The 14,603-nt window shown below is 42.5% G+C and overlaps 1 protein-coding gene, 1 long non-coding RNA gene and 1 other non-coding gene across 4 annotated transcripts in view; 1 reads left to right on the top strand and 2 right to left on the bottom strand.

The window, feature by feature from the left end:
* The window catches only part of LOC147995335 (uncharacterized), a 305,835-nt gene that overhangs the window by 131,114 nt on the left and 160,118 nt on the right, over positions 1–14,603 (bottom strand). The window lies entirely within an intron of this gene.
* Positions 3,245–3,351, top strand: LOC134486521 (U6 spliceosomal RNA). Its single transcript, XR_015685125.1, has one exon. It is a non-coding gene; the product is annotated as a U6 spliceosomal RNA (small nuclear RNA).
* Positions 7,059–14,603, bottom strand: part of LOC148006392 (uncharacterized) — a 44,257-nt gene continuing 36,712 nt past the window's right edge. Inside the window, exon 6 of the long non-coding RNA XR_015684155.1 lies at positions 7,059–7,842. This is a non-coding gene — a long non-coding RNA (uncharacterized LOC148006392). The remainder of the gene's footprint in view (positions 7,843–14,603) is intronic.

The following is a 14,603-nucleotide window of genomic DNA, read 5'->3' as shown; positions in this document are numbered from 1 at the left end:
CCGTGTTTAGGAAAAGGCCTCCATAAGCTCAGGCTGTTAGGCATTTTCTCAGTGATCGATCAGTGGGGAAGGACACAGTACACCGTGGAAGGTTCCATCCCTACATTGGTGGTCATAAGGCAAATAAAATAAACCCTTTCTTTTCTATGTTGGTTTTGATCATGATGTTTAATTATCACCGTAGAAAAACAAACTAGGATACCCACTGAAACAGGTAGCTGATGTGGAAAATCCTTCCTTCCTTTTTTCCTCTGAGAGCTTGTCTTACCCATAGGATTTGATGGTGCTCTAGTTGTTCCTGGCCTTCTCGTTGTAGTAGTGGTGATGTGGTCCCCTCTCTCTGACAGTAGGAGGAAAAAGAGCAATAAAAAATAAATACTAATAAAATGTATACCTACATCATAGTTTAAGGAAGTCACACCGTGAATAGACCATCGTTAATACTTATTAAAGCTCCTATACAACCGCATGACTACCCGGAAAAAGATGGCAAAGAGATGGAACAGGTTTAAGTGAGGTAGATTCTAACCATTCTTCATAGGTTGGGGACCGAGAGACCCACATCTCACCACTTGACCAGAGCTAAAACATGAGTCCAGATCTGCTGCACACATGGAGTAGGGAATTCTAGATGATCCCTGAAACCTTTGAGCTATGGTTTCCTCCAATGTTAATGCAAGAACTGAACAGCAGATTACGATGCCCAGAGATGAATGAGCTGGTGTTGTCTGTAATGTGCAGAGAACTGTTTTATAAGCTAGCATTTATGTGATGTACAGAGAACTGCTTTACAAACTGAAAGTGGTTAAAGAAGCAAATTTGACCATCATGCTATACCATACATTAAAGTCAACTAAAAGTGGATCAAAGATCTAAAAAGCTAGTTTCTAAACACTCAGCAGAAAACATTTTGGAAAAAATATATATCCGGTTCCTGTCAGCCTGCACTTCTTTGCTTCATCCATCTTATCTAGTTTGGTGGCTGTATATGTATGGGCCACATGTGGAGCCACATGTAGGCTCTGAATGACCGTTCCTTCAGACTCTGCTCTAAACTTTGCCTCCCTATCCCCTTCTAAGGGTACTTTTGTTCCCCTTTTAAAGAAGGAGTGGAGCATCTGCATTTTGGTCTTCCTTCTTGAGTTTCATGTGATCTACGGCGATGCACTCTTTTAATCACAGCACTCCGAGGAACAGAGGCAAGAGGATCTCTGAACTTGAAAACAGCCTGGTCCACAGAGTGAGTTCCAGGACAGCCAAGAGAAACCCTGCATTAAAGAAACAACAACAAAAACAAAAAGAGAAAGAAATGAAAAGAAAAAAACAACAAGGATTTCCAAACAACTCACTTGCACCGTCACAGAACAACATACAAATGGGTGTTGTAGTCAAACGTGAAATGACCCGACAGGCCAATTGTTGGGAATACGTCACTGGAAGGTGACATGTACTTCCTGTCTCTGTCTCTGTGCTTCCTGCGTGTCACTCCAACGTGGGCAGTGGGGTCACATGGGGCCCAGTTTAAGAGTAAAGGAGAACTACTCTAGGATTTTGTAAGTGATGGATTGGATACTGCCTTGTCATCACTATTACATGTCGATGCTACTGAACTCATTTCAGCAGTGTCTCAGAAAGCAAAGTATTTAAAGCAGAGGTAAGGGAAATTACTATAAACATAAAGTAAACCTAAAAGTTTAAAACCAAGAAGATCCAAATAAAGACACACACCAGAAAACACACCACACTGGCAACATCAGCTCCCACACTCTCTATGGTCAATGAAAGCCTATAGAAGTCCCACTGATTGTTTCTTTCCAGAAATAGTCAAATTTGATCTAAACTTTTTGGGGAAGGCAGAACCTGAGATTGTCTTTTTAAACCTTAAAAAGAATAAAGTGGGATGAATCACTCTACCTAATATTTCATAGTTAACATTTATCAAAGAAGTGGCAGACAGATAGATACAGGCAACAGAATAGAATGAAGAGCTCAAAAGACCTCAGATCTGCTCAAGTGATTTTTCTTATACATATGCAAAGCAACTCAAGGGAGGAAGAAATCTTTTCAGCAAAAGGTGCTGGAATAATTAAACTTCTAAAACAAAAAGCAATGGGTTTCATTTCATATAAAACTAACTGCAAATTGATAGGTTCTATTTGCTTAAATATTAAACCATTAAATTTTCAGAAGGAAGTGTTTCAGAATTGAATGCTTAGTAAAGACTTCAGATATTCGACACAACAGAAACACGGCCCATAAGAGGAAAAGTTGTTACGAAGCTGGAAAGAGCAGACCACCTGGTGCACGGCCACGATCCAGGAAGCTGAGATGGGAGGACCTGGCATTTGAGATCCAGCTAGGACTGCTTGCCAAGATAGTAAGATTCAGTCTCAAAAGAGGGAGGAAGAGGAAGAAGTGGCATAGTAATAGGATGTGCAGAAAGTAGGGAGGACAAAGAATTCTAGACAAGAAAACCATCAGGAAGCTTTAATGGAACTAAGGTTCTTGTGGGCTGGTGGCGTAGCTCAGAAGCAAGCATGCATTTACTTAGAGGTCCTAGGTTTTCCTCAGAAAAAACAGGGAAAAACAAGGGGGAGGAGAGGAAAGAAAGGAAATCTGGAGTTGGCTTTTTGAGAAAAGAAAACAAAATTCAAAACTTGTTCTAAGGACTCAAAATTATAAATGGGAGAGGAGGCATTGCAACTAATACTAAATAGGTACAAAGGAAACTACAATGGACAATGTATTCCAACAAATCAGACACGCTAGAGGAAATGGATAGAGTTCTAGAAGCACACAAACTATTAAGGTGATTATGAAAAATCAAAATATAAATGGATGGATGATAATTAGAATAATTAATAACCTCCAACAAAGAAATATCCAGGTAAGAGAAGGTTATTAAAATGAATTCAAAGAAAAGTTAAAGCTAATCCTTCTCAAATCCTTGCAGATCTGAAGAGGAGGAAAGAATTCCAAATTCACTTCATGAGAACAGCATGACCCTCACTCGAAGCCAGAGGAGAATGGCAAAAACAAGCAAAACTACATGAATAGAGGCAAAAATCAAGGAAACATTACATTAGCAATGAAAATGAACAGCATATTTAAAAGATTGCACAAATCAAAACTGGATTTATGCCCGGGACACAGGATTGCTCAAAATAAATTAAATCATTAAACATTAAAAGTATGAAGCATAAAAACCATGTGATCATGTCAGTAGGTATAGAAAGAGAAATTGGTGCTCGCTTCGGCAGCACATATACTAAAATTGGAACGATACAGAGAAGATTAGCATGGCCCCTGCGCAAGGATGACACGCAAATTCGTGAAGCGTTCCATATTTTTCTAGAACAAACGAAACTCAAGACGGATGATCAAAATGTGAATGCTTCACTCCTTCTTTAAATGAGGAAAAAGAATACCCTTGGCAGGGAAGGGAGAGGCAAAGATTAAAACAGAGACTGAAGGAACACCCATTCAGAGCCTGCCCCACATGTGGCCCATACATATACAGCCACCCAATTAGACAAGATGGATGAAGCAAAGAAGTGCAGACCGACAGGAGCCGGATGTAGATCGCTCCTGAGAGACACAGCCAGAATACAGCAAATATAGAGGCGAATGCCAGCAGCAAACCACTGAACTGAGAATAGGTCCCCTATTGAAGGAATCAGAGAAAGAACTGGAAGAGCTTGAAGGGGCTCGAGACCCCAAAAGTACAACAATGCCAAGCAACCAGAGCTTCCAGGGACTAAGCCACTACCTAAAGACTATACATGGACTGACCCTGGACTCTGACCCCATAGGTAGCAATGAATATCCTAGTAAGAGCACCAGTGGAAGGGGAAGCCCTGGGTCCTGCTAAGACTGAACCCACAGTGAACTAGTCTATGGGGGGAGGGCGGCAATGGGGGGAGGGTTGGGAGGGGAACACCCATAAGGAAGGGGAGGGGGGAGGGGGATGTTTGCCCGGAAACCGGGAAAGGGAATAACACTCGAAATGTATATAAGAAATACTCAAGTTAATAAAAAAAAAAAAATAAAACTTCAGTCCCTTTAAAAAAAAAAAAAAAAAAAAAAGAAAGAGAAATTGACAAAATTTAACATCTTTTTGATGATAATTCCACATATCAGCCATAGAAGCTGGAGTGGTTAGCGCGAGTTGTCAACTCAATGAGTTCTAGAACCTCCTGAGAGAGAGGCCTCCAGCAATATGGTAGGAGATCATCTTGACTCGGTAAACTGTGTTGAAAAGAATGGCAGATGACATGGTTCTTCGGTCTGAGATCCTAGCCTGTACACAGGTGATGGAGTGAGCTGAGTGTATGCCATCATCACTCAAACTGGGCAAAAATAACTTTCCCTTAAGCGACTTCCACCCTGGCGCTTTCTTACAGCAACTAGAAAAGTAACGAAGATGAAAGCGATGTCACCCAACGGAATGAAGACCACACAGGATGAGGCACCAGGGTGCATAGTCAAGGGGGAAACACTGAAAGATTTCCTTCTAACCTGAGGAACAAGACAACCGTGTCCAATCTACCAATTCTATTCAATGCAGTACCAGCAGTCCTAGCAAGAATGAGGAAAGGATATTGAAACGGTCTGTAGGTGACAGGACTGTATGCACAGAAGATCCTTGAGAACCAAGTGTGGTGGTGCCCACCTATGAACCCAGAATCTGACAGGCAGACTCAGGCGGAGGAGGACTTGGAGGGCAGCCTGAATTATATAACAAATTTCAAATGAGCCTGGGCTACAGATACGGAAAAATAGACAAACTGAAAGAGGAAACACTGGCATATTCATGGTTTTGAAGATGAACGAAGTAGTCATAAGCCAAAGAATGTATATGGCAAAAGGAGAGAAATAACTCCCCCGCAGAGCCTCCAAGAGGAATGCTGCCACACAGGCACTAGTGCTTTGCGCCACTGAACTATCCCTGCAGCCTCCCTTGATCATATCTGCTGCCAATAACGAAACTTGGAATTTAAGACAGTTTTCCAAAAACTTGCTGGTGGCTGTGATATGAGCAGTTTTTCAATATCTAGGTGGTTTTTTAAATCATTGTTTTACTCATCATTTATTTGCTTATTTGTTTTTGGACAAGAGATCTTGCTGTTGTAACCCTGAGTAGCCTGGAACTTGCAATACATAACAGGATTATCCTCAAACTTTTGGTATTCTCCCCACCTCTGCCTCCACAGTGCTGGGATTACAGGTGGTGCCACCCTGTATGACTGACTGAACGCTTTGTTCAATGAGATAGGTGGCAACAGGAATCGGGGTGATTCTGTAATATATTACATTGTGCATTGGTTGGGATATCAGTGTTTCCAAGTGACCAGTGCACAGCGCTAGCAAACTGTGAATGATCCATTCAAAGAATAGGAGAGTCCAATGGAAGAGCTGGAGGAAGGACTGAAGGACCAGAAGAGGTCACGGACTCCAAAGGACCATGAACAGAGTCAACTAACCTGGACCCTTGGAGCTCTCAGGGTCTGAACCGCCAACCAGGGAGCATGCACATCTGGCCCTAGGTCCCCACACATATGTAGCGGATATGCAGCTTGGGCACGTTGGCTCCAAACAACTGGAGCAGGGGCTGTCCCTAAAGCTGTTGCCTGCCTGTGAATCCTGTTTCCCTGGCTGGGCTACCTTACTAGCCTCAGTGGAAGAGGATGAATCCAGCCCCAAAGAGGCTAGATGTGCCAGCTAGGTGAGGGGGGGTGGGGAGCGGGGACGGATACCCTGGGGGCTCCACCCTCGCTGAGGAGAAGGGGCGAGATAGAGGGAGAGACTGTGTAAGGGAGCAGGGAAACTGGCAGCAATTTGGACAAAAAGGGAGTAAATAAATAAATAAGAAAATACTAAAGAAAAAAAGCACATTGAGTTCTTTCCCCATTTTCTCCTACACATTTGCATGAGTCTGGATTTTCTCCGCATGTTGTACTGAACCTCAGGAACTTATAACTGCTCAGTCCAGATGCAAATATTAAAAATCCAGGAGGAGTGGTAACACACATCTGTAGTCCCAGCACAGGGGTCGGGGGGTGGGGAGGTAGAGGCAGGTAGACAGATCTCTGTGAATTTCAGGCCAGTCTGGTCTGTCTAGTAAAGTGTGGTCTACATAGTGATTCCTAGGTCTGTCTCACAGTAACACACACACACACACACACACACACACAGACACACAGAGACACACACACATACACACATACACACAAACACACACACATATACACACACAGACATACACACACATATACACACACAGACATACACACACACACATACAAACACACAAACATACACACACAGAGGCGCAAACAGACATACACACACATATACACACACAGACATACACACACACACATACAAACACACAAACATACACACACAGAGGCGCACACAGACAGACATGCACACACACACACACAAACACACACACAAAGAATCCAGATGCATTCTATTGAAGCCAAACATTACAGAAAACTATAAAATAGTGTCATTCATTACTCTAAATTATGTTTTCACCTTATAAGCACAGTTATTTCTCATAAAAACCCACCACATATGTCAATGCATATGGCTTTTTATTTTCCTCGGATTAATATCAGTTTTTAGTTCTAAGTTCTCAGATGAGAAGTATTTATAGATGTGACCCACATACACAAACTCTCCCGAGATCTTCAAAAACTTAGAGAATTTCAAGAAAACGTCTGAATATCTTCGTTGAAGACTTCTCCTTAGGCCTCAGGTTGCCCAACTCTGCTCGTCTATGAATGGCTCATGTTTAACCTGGGAGCTATGGGGATCGGCTGGGGCTTAAGTCAAGTTCAGCTCACCCCTTCTGCCTCCTGTACCTGGATTCTAGCAGCCATCGTCACCCAAAGCAATAGGGAAGTGGAAATGCATGGCTTTCACGTAAGGCACAGTGACCAACCAGATGGGATTCTGTTGAATTAAATCTAACATTCACATGGGTGCCTTTGCTAACTTTTCATATGTGCCGCTAAAAATTCTACACGGCTCCTTTTGACCCTGTCCCAGATGGAGTCCTAACGAGTCCCTCCTTGTGTCCCTTCTCAGGTGAGTCTGGCCTCCTCACTTCCCACACCTCATTACCTGCTGGATTTGATGGGGCTCTGGTTGTTCCTGTCCTTCTAGTCGTGGTGCTAAAGTGGCTCTCTGAAGGGAGAAGGGAGGACGAAAGGAAGCAGATTGTAAAACACAGTGGCTGCTTTATGGTTTACAAAAGTCACATCGTGAGAATGGTCTCAGTATAGGTCCCCGAGGCCATTGTGGGGATCACACTGAAGAATCATAAAAAGTCATGGGTTCTGAAGCTAGAAATGCACATCAGTGGCCAAGAGTCACTGTTGCTCTAGCACTGGACCCAAGTCAAAGCCGGGCTTCTCGGCACAGAGAATTTCAGGACAACTCGGGCTAAATCAAGAGACCCTGTCTCAAAACAAAACAGTGAGAGGAATGAAACGGGTCAGAGTTCTCTTTTTGTACAGCAGAAAAAAGGCGAAGGCAGATGCATGTTCTCTTGTGGTTTCAACATAATGAAAATTATGAAATTTTCTAAATGAAAAAGGAAGATGACACACGTATGACAAAACGACACAAGCCTTGCACAACAGAACAAACAGGTAGATGGAGGCACAGCTAGTCTCATATGCGTGTACTTTTCTGAAGGCAAGATTGTCAGTGTGGTGCATGGCCGACCACTTGTGTTTGCTTGGTGGACTTGTTTCTTTGAGTCATGCTTTACTGATGAAGTTTCTTTCAGCGCATCCTCCAGATTAAAATCATCGCAGTCTCCATATCCTGCAAAGAAGAAGACAATTTTAAGTTAGTTTTTTGGTAGTTTTAATTTTTAGGTAGTTTTTAAAATGAAGGAATGATTGTAATATTTTCTTTGTCCTTACCATTATAATTTGTGGTTCTGAGAACTGAATCTAGAACCTAGAATGTACTAGGCAAGTGTTCACCACTGAGGCTGATGCTAAAATAGACTCTTGACATGGTGTTTGTCATTTAAAAAAAAAGGGGGATGTGAATGCAAACGGAAAACAAAAATCCAAAGTAGCTATACTTACATGTAGGGAGCCATATTGGATTTGGGCCTGGCCGCTTTGTGGCTCAAAGTGTCTACGTGACTCTTGGCTGCATGGCCACAGATGTTCAACCTTGAAATGACTGTCATAAGTCTTGAGAGTGTTGGACAAAAGCCTCTCCCATGGGGTTGGGGATTTAGCTCAGTGGTAGAGCGCTTGACTAGCAAGCGCAAGGCCCTGGGTTCAGTCCCCAGCTCCGAAAAAAAGAAAAGAAAAAAAAAAAAAAAAAAAAAAAAAAAAAAAGCCTCTCCCATGAATTTATGACACAGGAAGATAACATTCACAGGATGTTTCAGTCTGAGCAAACACCAGACGTCTCCAGCGTCTCCATCACATGACCTCTTCACCTTCTGCTCTCGCTGCTGGAATGCCCTTCTCCCTCCATCCTTTGTGTTTCACTAAGGACACTCCCCCTACCTGAAAACCTTAAAAGCTACAACGTTCACCCCAATAAACGAGACCTTGACAACAGAACTTTTGCTTGGTCTCCTTCTTCTCTTCACCCCCATTTGATACACAGGTAGAAGGCCTCTTCGGGACCCTGAATAACTGGACCTGCTGGACGGGTCACTTACACCAAGAAAAAATAGAGCAGAAGTCAAACACTCCATTGTGATAGAAAGAAACAGATCATTACAAAATGCAAAAGGGCTACTTCAGCAACAAGTCAAATGCATTTGTGATATGTGCATATGTGCATGTGTGTGTGTGTGTGTGTGTGTGTGTGTGTGTGTGTGTGTGTGTGTGTCTCCATTGTCAGGCACCCAAACATATATGGCAATCATTAATAGATATGAACATAGAATGTAACACAGTAATAGGAAACTTCCATCATCAAATGGATGACCTAACCATGGGGAGAAACAGTGGGTTTTACAAGTGTTCTTTGCAAATGCACACATAGGGAACATCACAGATCATGTGCTAATACACAAGACACAATCCAGCGGTGATTATGGAAGAGTGGGATCATATCAAGTCTCTTTTCTGACTACAACAGCATGAAACGAAAACTGAATGGTGAGAGAGACAGCTCACAAATATATAGAAATTAAACAACACTCTTCTCAACAATCCATAAGTCAAGGAAAACCAACTTGACGGAAACCAAGCAGGATCCAGAGACAAGGGCAAATGGGATCACAATACATGCAAATGGAAAGCAGTCCTGACTGGAAGCCTGCAATACATCAGCCCTCATGTTACACCTCAGAAAGCTAGAAAGCAGAACAAAGGGAAAGCAAAGCAGAGCAAAGCATGTTGAAAAAACAACAAAGTGGGTAATCTAAAGGAAACGATTGAAATTCCTTTATGTGTGTGTGTGTGTGTGTGTGTGTGTGTGTGTGTGTGTTTGTGTGTGTATGTGTATGTTTTGGCGTGCCATGTATGTTTCTGCATGGCATGCATGCAGTGCCTTTAGAGGCCAGAAGAGGGTGTCAAGTCCTCTACAACTGGAATACAGATGACTGTGGTCTGTCATGTGGATGTTAGGGATCAAACAAACCCACGTCCTGTGGAAAAGCAGTCAGTGATCTTTACTGCTGGGTCATTTCTGGAACCCCACAGAAGAAACGGTTGTATACAAGGATTAATTCAGAAAGCTGAATATCACACACTTTGTCCCAAATGGGAGAGTCCAGATTTTAATTTTTTTATTTTTAATTTTTAAAGATTACATATATATGTGTATCTGTGGACATAGGTACAGGTGCTCTTGGAAACCAGATGTGAATATCAGTTCCCTAGGAGGGAGACCTAGCAGCCCGCCATGGATGCTGGGAACCAAAATCTTAATGAAAAGCTAGTTTTCAAGTCTGAGCCTAGATTTTAAACAAGTACTTGAGGAACAGAACAAATAAAATCACACATCACAAATCCTAGGACGCAGTTCAGAATAAGTGAAAGCCCTGTGTGGCCAGTGCGGAAAGTGACAGGGCCAACATTGGTCAGTGACAGGCACGAACTACAAGTTGGCGATAATATAAAAGTCAGAAATACAAAATGATCTAAAATCCGTATAAGCGGTACTTGACCTGTATGCTACAAAGCTGCCAAAAATAAAAGCAAAATAATAGTAGTGTAAAATACACAACCCAGAAATAAAGTCGAACGTAACTCTTATGGAGAGTTGAAAATGCACAAAGGGTTAAGGATAGTGTCTTCAGGAATCACTGGTGGGAAAACACAAAAGAATAAAATTAGACCTTTATTCCAATACAGTAACTGAATCATAACTAATTTGCAATTTATTAAATGTGATACCCAATCCTGAAGAGGTACTAAAAGAAGTAGCGGGCATTGGTCTGGCTTATGGTTTCCTGAAGAGCATTCCCAAAGCATAGGCAAAAGAGCAAACTGCAGCAGTGAGGCAGAGCTTACAGGCCAAGAGCTCACTCCGCAAGTGGAAAGCCCTGGGTTCAATTCCCAGCACCACAAAACAAGGAGACTAACATGCATCCAACCAAAATGCTTCACCACAGCTAAAGAATGACCCATGCAATTAAGTGACATTTTCCACAAAGAAATGATGTTTATGGTCAACCGATGAATTAAGAGATAATGTACGACAAGTCTTATCTTTTACAAAACAAAAACTACAAGTGCAATGAAGCTAGCTTTAATCCTAGCCCATGGAAAATGGTATGGACACTCCTGAAAAGTAAGCATAGAATTATCCTATAATCCAGTTATATGAAGCTTGGGAACTGAGGTTGGTAAATCAGAGGCATTTGCACGCTCACGCTCAGTGCACAACTATTCACAGTAGCCAAGGTATGGGGGAAAAAACTCAAGCTTTATCTAGGTAAATGAATACAGAAAACGGTTATTAGACTAGGGAAATGTCTTGGTGATAGCACATGTACTTGGTGTGTGCAAAAGGCCCTTTATTTTTGAGATTATAACTACAACACTTCTCCCTTCCCTCCCTCCAAATCTTCCCATATACCCCTCCAAACAGCACTGTCAGCCCCACTTAAATGGAACCACCCAGTGTACCATACTCAACCTGCCCAAAGTTACAGGGTCAGGTGGACCCTCTCCACAACCTGGCGATTACTGCTAGTGCCAAGCTTACAAATGCACCGAAAAAGTTTCTGAGTCAAAAGCTTACAGCCTAGTAGCCAAGTCTTGCTTCTTTTCAGAGTCCTTTACATATTACTTCCAAATCCTGAACATGGGATTCAGTATTATCAAATCCAACTCTTACAATCTTCCTCCCACAGTGACACAGGGGAGATCAAGGTCCCCTCTGGGATTCGGAGTCACACTGACAACAGGACTTAAAAACAGACTCACAAAGAACCACAAGGACGATTTATTAGAGTTCAGAAGAAGAACCCCAGGACTGGCAAGCTGTAAAGCCCTAGCAGCTCCCAGAGGACGAGAAAGGAGAAGGTCCATGCCGTGCTGTTTAAGCTGCCATGGAGGTAAGACTCATGGCCAGCAAGCAGCCACATGTGGGGTTACAGGTTTTAAGGAAAGAGTAGGGAGGCCCAAAATGCTGGGGATAAAGACCCCAGTACTAAGGAAAGAACACTTAGAAAAGAGATAGAAAATGTGAAAAATATGTATGCTTTTCTGACTTGGTCATAGGGTAGGACTTAGGAACTTTTACATGACTGGTCGGTAAGCTTCTGAACAATGGTGGTGGGAATCGTGAGAAAGAAAGTACAGTGTCTCATTTTAAAAACCATTCTATCTTTTCAGTAAGGTTTTAGCTGGTGAGCCAACCTTTCTATGGTGATCCCTTACCAAAGGGATCGAACCAGTCTCCACTCAGACTGGAGATCTTATCCTCTTGACCGACACTAACAGTACCATAAACCAGTAGAGATGGACAGTTCTCTCTCTAGCCCTGGGCCCCAAGCACTACCCCAGAAACACACACTTGAATGCTAACCCAACTTACAGAACAAGCAGTCCATTAAGCAGATACCAGTCTGGAAGTAATGCGAAATTATTTTGCCTGTTTTATTGCTCCGCTCCCCTTCTCATGTTCTGGTCCATCTAATTACTGCTGCTCATAAGGAGATTCAAGACTTGTGTGTGAGCTGGATGATGGCTTAGGGGCAGCTAATTTGAAAGAGGAAACCTTTCCTCAGCAAAGGCAAAGAGTGATACTCTGCACCTACATAGGCAAGAAATAAATATATTTTTTATTTATTTAATATGTTATTAATATGATACACACACACACACAAAGAAAAAAATCAATGATTGTGCAAGAATCCTTAGAGATCAGAAGAGGGCATCGGACCCCCTAAAACTGGACTTAGAGGCATCTGCGAGTTATCGTGTGGATGCTGGGAACTGAATCCAGGTCCTCTCGAGAGCCTCTCTACTCCCAGAAACTGGGAGTCAGCAGACGATCTACTACAGGTGCAAGGCGAGCCTGGTATGCACAGCGATTTCAAGTACAGCTTGGTGTACGTGTCAAGTCCTAGGCCAGCCAAGGCTACACGCTGAAACCCTACCTTAAAGAAGAGGAGGAAGGTATATCATGAAGGAGGCCTATTGAAGATAGAAACGGACTGGATTGAAGCAGCTCTAAACAAGGCAGGGCAAGGATTTTAGTCCAGTCTAGCTACAACCTACCCTGTGACTCTTTACTGCACACCGTTTTCTTTAAGGACTTTTGTCCCTTCCAACAGCTCAAAGTATGGTCCTCCATAAAGTCAGTCACTGCTAATCCCTTCCTAGAGTGAGAAGGTAGACTTGTAGGGCACATAAAACTTAACAAAATGCCTCTGGTTCCTCGGGCTACCTGTAAATTTTTCAGAGCGCTCTATGTCTACAGCTTTGGTGAGCCATCACCCATGCTGGGGTGGAACTTCAAAACCAAACTTTGTAGATGTATGTGCAGGTGTGTGTGTGTGTGTGTGTGGATGTTTCTATGTTTAGGTTCACACACACCTTTGTGGGTATTTGAAGGCCCTTCTTTTTTTGAGACAGAATCTTTCATACATACACAGAACATAGCAATTAAGTCAAGTCAGCTTGCTACTCAGTGCCAAGGATCTGCTCTCCCCCTTTCACCAACAATGAGAGCACAAGTGTGTGCCACTAGCATTGGCTTGTCACGTGGGTGTTCGGTATTGAGCTCAGACTCCTGTGCTAATGCAGCAATCACTTTACGGACTGAACCCTCTCCCCAGCCTCTGTGGTGAGCTTTTGGTGATGCACCTACCTTTCAGTCACACAGTTTCTTCTCAGTAACTAAGCCTCAATAAATTAATTGATTTACCAAGCTAATAGACATGTCAAAGTGGATGAAAGCCCGTGAAGCCTCAACTCTACACAAAGAACTACATGCAACTAAGAAATGCTGAGACTTTGATCGTCTTCCCCGGGGAAGAGCAGGTCAATTTTTACCCAATACCAAGTAGTCAGTACTGAAAACATAAACATACAAGCAACATTAGACAGGTTGAATAGGTTATATTTATGTATGTAGGAAAATCTATACATAGTTGCATGTAACAACAATTAATGAAAAAGGAGGTCGTGGCCTTGAAGGAGAGCTAGCAAGAGTAGATGGGAGTCATTTTAACATTTTATTTTATTTTATTTTTATCCTGTGTATGTGTGAATGCCCAAGGCAACCAGAGGCATCAGAGCCTGTGAGCTAGAAGTCCAGGCAGGTGTGAGCCATCTGCCAAGGGTACTAGGCACCAAACTCAGTTCTTCTGGAAGAGTAAAATACACTTCCAAATACTGAGCCATCTCTCCAGCCCACATGGAAGGGTTTGGTGGGACGAGAAGTGGAGGGAATGGAGAAATGTTGGGATTATGTTATAATTTCAAAAGTAAAAGTGATAATTTTTAAAACACACTTAAAGCATCATGTCCCTCCCCCCCAACCAGAGAATCATTATGTCCTGGCTATCTCCCCACATCCCTGTGGGATCACTGGGTAGATGAGTTCTAACATTTCTGCACAAAGAATGCCCAAGAGGCCTGAGGCAAGACACCTGTGGTAGAGCCGCTGAGACACAACCCCACTGTACACTCAACATGTTTGTCACACTTAGACCTGTGTTGTGAGTAACAGAGATATTACCAAATGAGACACATGCAAAAACATGAATACCAGACCTGTGCAAAAATAGCAGAACCCAGGCTACAAAAGAAGAAGACTGCATGCACAGTCCATTTAGCTTACTGTGTGCTCATTAACCACCACTTAGTGGAAGGAAAAAGTACTTAGGCCCCTGCAATGGGTCTGAGTCATTTCAGCTGACCCCGCACTTAACACACATATTGTGGAATTTTCATTTCTGGTTTTCATAAGATCTTACATTTTTTTAAAACCATATATGGAAGTTGTCTAGATATGATCTTTTCTGAGAATCTATTGTGGTTTTATGTAAAATAAAAAGTGTGACATCATGACACAATGCTAATGATATAATGTTCAATTTCCTGTAATGCATGCAGTCCCTCAGGGGTGTTCTCATTTCGAGTGTCAGG

Source organism: Rattus norvegicus, chromosome 3, assembly GCF_021556685.1.
Source record: "Rattus norvegicus strain SHRSP/BbbUtx chromosome 3, alternate assembly SHRSP_T2T, whole genome shotgun sequence".
In the NCBI taxonomy this organism is placed as follows: Eukaryota; Metazoa; Chordata; class Mammalia; order Rodentia; family Muridae; genus Rattus; species Rattus norvegicus.
Note: the sequence above shows the minus strand (reverse complement) of the source record. Positions and strands in the feature narration are given on the sequence as shown.